Here is a 6,412-nt window from a genome sequence, read left to right on the forward strand (position 1 = left end):
TTGCACTGTTTTAAACTTCACCAGATCCTGGAATTTTATAGCTTGCGTCCTAATAAAGAGTGCGTTTGTGTGAGCCCTATACCCCTCCTGATTTATTAGTCTAATAGCCCTTTTCTGCATTATAATTATAGTCTGAATATTACTTTTATATGTATTTCCCCAAACCTCTACACAATAACTCATGTATGGTAATAATAAAGCACAATATAACATGTACAATGTTTTCCTATCCAGAAATTGTTTTACTTTCCCCAAGACAGCAATGCCCCGAGCTAACTTTCCCATCACATAAATGATGTGTGATTTCCAACAGGCCTTATGATCAATGATCACACCAAGAAATTTTATGGTATTAACCCTTTCTAGATATACATTATCAACACAAATTTCAATGTTAATGTTTTTCTTATAGTTTCCGAATAACATAAATTTTGTTTTATTTAAATTTAAGGACAATTTGTTTCTATCAAACCACTTCTTTAATGTCTTTAACTCCTGTGTGATCACCTCCAAAACCTGTTGAAATTCCACACCTGAACAAAGTATATTGGTATCATCTGCAAAAATACAAACTTTAGTATCTTTGATACTTTACAAATATCATTTATATACATAATAAACATTTTCGGACCCAATACTGATCCTTGCGGTACTCCACATTCAATATCCATCAATTTAGATTTAAACTCATTTATTTGTACATATTGCTGTCGATTCATCACATAGCTTTTTATCCAGTCCAATACCACACCCCTAAACCCATATTTTTCCAGTTTGATTATTAGAATTCTGTGGTCAACAGTATCAAATGCTTTTTTTTAGATCTAAATGGTAAATGGTCTGTATTTATATAGCGCTTTTCTAGTCCCTAAGGACCCCAAAGCGCTTTACATATCCAGTCATTCACCCATTCACGTGCACATTCACACACTGGTGATGGCAAGCTACATTGTAGCCACAGCCACCCAGGGGCGCACTGACAGAGGCGAGGCTGCCGGACACTGGCGCCACCGGGCCCTCTGACCACCACCAGTAGGCAACGGGTGAAGTGTCTTGCCCAAGGACACAACGACCGAGACTGTCCGAGCCGGGGCTCAAACCTGCAACCTTCCGGTTACAAGGCGAACTCCCAACTCTTGAGCCACGATCGCCCCACGATCTAGAAAGACTCCAAGTACATACTTCTTGTTATCCATACATTCTGTTATTTCTTCCATTAAATCCATCAATGCCAAAACTGTTGATCTATTATTTCTAAACCCATAATGGCAATTCGCCAACAATTCATGTTTATCCACAAAGCTATCAAATCTTTTTAGAAATAGTTTTTCCAGTATGTTAGAAAACTGGGATAGTACCGACACTGGTCTATAATTTGTAAAACAATGCTTTTCACCTGATTTATAAATGGGAATAATTTTTGCAACTTTCATTTTTTGTGAAAAAACCCCTTCCTGGAAAGACAAATTAAAAATATATTGTAGTGCTTTTACAATACCATCAATTACTCTCTTTACCATTACCATATCAATATCATGACAGTCAGTACTTGTTTTGTTCTTAAGTCCACTGACAATATCATATATCTCCTTCTCTTCCACTGCTCATAAAAACATTGAACTTGCATTCCTTTCAATGTTTCCTCCAGTCTCCCTTTCTATCATATCAACCTTTATTTCCGCAGCCAGTTTTGGCCCTATATTTACAAAAAATTCATTGAATCCTTTTACTACTTCGTTCAACTTAAAGCAGGGGGTGAAATTAATAACTGACAAAAATACTGGGGCCTTTACTATTAACTCCTGTAAGAGCTACTCGGCTATGAAATCCCAAATCGACAAGCTCCTGGCACTTACTGCGTTACAATCAGGAAGTTTTTGTGTCGTTAATGCCAGAAGTTCAGAGGTCTGTGTTACTGTGTCAGCGGAGCACTGGCAGCTTTTACACTTTATGCATCTCAGGACGTCTCTGACACCTGGCTGCCACTTTGTGGATGAGTTGCAGAATATTTTGTTTTGGAGAAAATACGTCAGATCACGAACACAAATTCTCAACTTTTTTCCAGCAGTTATCTACAGTTTATCTAAGTTCTAGGTTCTCATAATTTTGCATCTCTTTGTGTTGGACCCTAACTCTCTCAGATGAAATACATTTCTGTGATAAAGGATGTGCTGGCTTTAAAATAACCGACCGACAGACCCCGTGTTCATTAACACTGTTTTAAACTGGTAAACATACTGAATAAGAATTCAAAAAGAAGTGGGAGATTTATTTAACATAAATAACATAAAATCATGTGAGATGAGAAGGATTCTCTCAATTACACTGCAAAGGCATTCTTAATATAGTGTTAAACATCAGTTTAGAAAAACACCCAAAAACCGTGCTAGATATCTCGACCTGACTGGACTAATGTGTTTGAACACACTGGATGTGGCATTGTTTAGGTTTGTATTGTAGGCAGTGAAGGGTGTCCCAATTTAGAGGTTCATCCAAATACAGCCTACAAATGCATCCTACATTTCCCAGGATTGGAAAGATGCACCTGCTGGATCCTTTGTTGCTTTATTATTCGTTTTGAAGGCCTTGCACGGGTTAGCACCCTCACACCTTTCTGGTCTTTTAAATTGGTACACCCCAACAAGCTCACTGGGGGTACGGCTCAAATGCTCCAGTGGCGAGGTCCAGATTAAAGCACAGAGGAGATCAGGCCTTTGCTGTAACTGCTCCTAAACTGTGGGACAAACTGCTCCTTCACATCAGGACCTCCCCAACATTGGACTCTTTTTAAACCCACTTTATTCAATTCAATTCAATTTTATTTATATAGCGCCAAATCACAACAAAAGTCGCCTCAAGGCGCTTTATATTGTACAGTAGATCGCACAATAATAAATACAGAGAGAAACCCAACAATCATATGATCCCCTATGAGCAAGCACTTTGGCGACAGTGGGAAGGAAAAACTCCCTTTTAACAGGAAGAAACCTCCGGCAGAACCAGGCTCAGGAGGGGCGGGGCCATCTGCTGCGACCGGTTGGGGTGAGAGAAGGAAAACAGGATAAAGACATGCTGTGGAAGAGAGACAGAGATTAATAACAGATATGATTCGATGCAGAGAGGTCTATTAACACATAGTGAGTGAGAAAGGTGACTGGAAAGGAAAAACTCAATGCATCATGGGAATCCCCCGGCAGCCAACGTCTATTGCAGCATAACTAAGGGAGGATTCAGGGTCACCTGGTCCAGCCCTAACTATATGCTTTAGCAAAAAGGAAAGTTTGAAGCCTAATCTTGAAAGTAGAGATAGTGTCTGTCTCCCGAATCCAAACTGGAAGTTGGTTCCACAGAAGAGGGGCCTGAAAACTGAAGGCTCTGCCTCCCATTCTACTTTTAAATACTCTAGGAACAACAAGTAAGCCTGCAGTGTGAGAGCGAAGTGCTCTAATAGGGTGATATGGTACTACAAGGTCATTAAGATAAGATGGGGCCTGATTATTTAAGACCTTGTATGTGAGGAGCAGGATTTTGAATTCTGGATTTAACAGGAAGCCAATGAAGGGAAGCCAAAACAGGAGAAATCTGCTCTCTCTTTCTAGTCCCTGTCAGGACTCTTGCTGCAGCATTTTGGATCAGCTGAAGGCTTTTCAGCGAGTTTTTAGGACATCCTGATAATAAAGAATTACAGTAGTCCAGCCTGGAAGTAATAAATGCATGAACTAGTTTTTCAGCATCACTCTGAGACAGGATATTTCTAACTTTAGAGATGTTGCACAAATGGAAGAAAGCAGTCTTACATATTTGTTTAATATGTGCGTTGAAGGACATATCCTGGTCAAAAATGACTCCAAGGTTCCTCACAGTGTTACTGGAGGCCAAGGTAATGCCATCCAGAGTACGAATCTGCTTAGATACCATATTTCTAAGATTTTCAGGGCCGAGTACAATAACCTCAGTTTGATCTGAATTAAGAAGCAGAAAGTTAGCGGCCATCCAGGTCTTTATGTCTTTAAGACATTCCTGCAGTTTAACTAATTGGTGTGTGTTACCTGGCTTCATGGACAGATAGAGCTGGGTGTCATCTGCATAGCAGTGAAAATTTATGCTATGTCTTCTAATGATGCTGCCTAAGGGAAGCATGTATAATGTAAACAGAATTGGTCCTAGCACTGAACCCTGTGGAACACCATAATTGACCTTAGTGTGTGAAGAGGACTCTCCATTTACATGTACAAATTGGAGTCAATTAGATAGATATGATACAAACCACTGCAGTGCAGTACCTGTAATACCTACAGCATGTTCTAATCGCTCTAATAGGATATTATGGTCGACAGTATCGAACGCTGCACTGAGGTCTAGCAGGACAAGCACAGAGATGAGTCCACTGTCAGAGGCCATAAGAAGATCATTTGTAACCTTCACTAAAGCTGTTTCTGTGCTGTGATGAGCTCTGAAACCTGACTGAAACTCTTCAAATAAGCCATTCCTCTGCAGATGATCTGTTAGCTGTTTGACAACTACTCTTTCAAGGATGTTTGATATGAAAGGAAGGTTGGAGATTGGCCTATAATTAGCTAAGACAGCTGGGTCTAGAGATGCTTTTTAAGTAAAGGTTTAACTACAGCCAGCTTGAAGGCCTGTGGTACATAGCCGATTATTAGAGATAGGTTGATCATATTTAAGATCGAAGCATTAATTAATGGCAGGACTTCTTTGAGCAGTTTTGTAGGAATGGGGTCTAAAAGACACGTTGATGGTTTGGAGGAAGTAATTATTGAAGTTAACTCAGAAAGATCAATTGGAGAAAAAGAGTCTAACTTAACATCGATGGTACTAAAAGTAGCTGTAGATAATATTACATCTGTGGGATGATTATTGGTAATTTTTTCTCTAATGATAAGAATTTTATTTGTGAAGAAGTTCATGAAGTCATTACTAGTTAACGTTAAAGGGATGGTTGGCTCAGTAGAGCTCTGACTGTTTGTCAGCCTGGCTACAGTGCTGAAGAGAAACCTGGGGTTGTTCTTATTTTCTTCAATCAGTGACGAATAGTAAGATGTTCTGGCTTTGCGGAGGGCTTTCTTATAAAGCAGTAAACTATTTCTCCAGGCTAAATGATGATCCTCTAAATTTGTGACACGCCATTTCCTCTCCAGCTTACGAGTTATCTGCTTTAGGCTACGTGTTTGAGAATTATACCACGGAGTCAGGTACTTCTGATTTGTGGCCTTAGTTTTCACAGGAGCTACAGTATCCAGAGTCGTACGTAGTGAGGAGGTAAAATTATTAACAAGATAATCGACCTCTGTTGGAGTAGCGTTCAGATAGCTGCTCTGCTCTATGTTGGTACAGGGCATTGAAGATGATAACAGTGGGTGGATTATATTCTTAAACTTAGTTACAGCACTTTCAGAAAGACATCTACTGTGATAAAGTCTACTCTCCACTGCTGTGTAATCAATTATTGTAAATGTGAATGTTATCAGGAAATGATCAGACAGCAGAGGGTTTTCAGGAAACACTGTTAAATGTTCAGTTTCTATGCCATATGTTAAAACAAGATCTAGAGTGTGATTAAAGTGGTGGGTGGGTTCTTTTACATTTTGAGAGAAGCCAATTGAGTCTAATAACAGATTAAATGCCATGTTGAGGCTGTCATTTTTAGCATCTACATGGATGTTAAAATCACCCACAATAATTATTTTATCTGAGCTGAGCACTAAATCAGATAAAAAGTCTGAGAAATCAGAGAGAAACTCTGTGTAAGGCCCAGGTGGACGATAGATGATAACAAGTAAGACTGGTTTCTGAGTTTTACAGCTGGGGTGGACGAGGCTAAGCATCAGGCTTTCAAATGAATTAAAAGTCTGTCTTGGTCTTTCGTTAATTAATAGGCTGGTGTGAAAAATTGCTGCCACACCGCCCCCTCGGCCTGTGCTTCGAGGTTTCTGGTAGTTAGAATGACTCGGGGGTGTTGATTCATTTAAACTAACATAATCATCCAGCTGCAACCAGGTTTCTGTAAGGCAGAGTAAATCGATTTATGTTCCTTGGCTTTTAAATCAGAAAGAGTTTGTATGACCTTTATTTGTCTCATTTCTTACTCAAATCTTCTCATTTTATGCTTCTTTTTCTTAAATGTTATCATTTCTTCCTATATTTTTATCTCTTTTGATTATCTTAAATGTATACCACCTTGGTCAACAGTTGCTATTTTAAATGTGCTACATAAATAAATTTGACTTTGACAGGATCAGGGCATGCTCCTAATGAGACGACGATAGTGTCCTGGGGCATTTCCCCCCCACATCTCGATGGTCATTGTCGAGCTCCCGGACAGTCTGAAGTGCAATCTGCTGGTGTTGGACGGACCAAAACAAATATGGGGGGCAGTTAATGGTCCCCATGC

Source organism: Oreochromis niloticus, linkage group LG11 (assembly GCF_001858045.2).
Source record: "Oreochromis niloticus isolate F11D_XX linkage group LG11, O_niloticus_UMD_NMBU, whole genome shotgun sequence".
NCBI classification, from domain to species: domain Eukaryota; kingdom Metazoa; phylum Chordata; class Actinopteri; order Cichliformes; family Cichlidae; genus Oreochromis; species Oreochromis niloticus.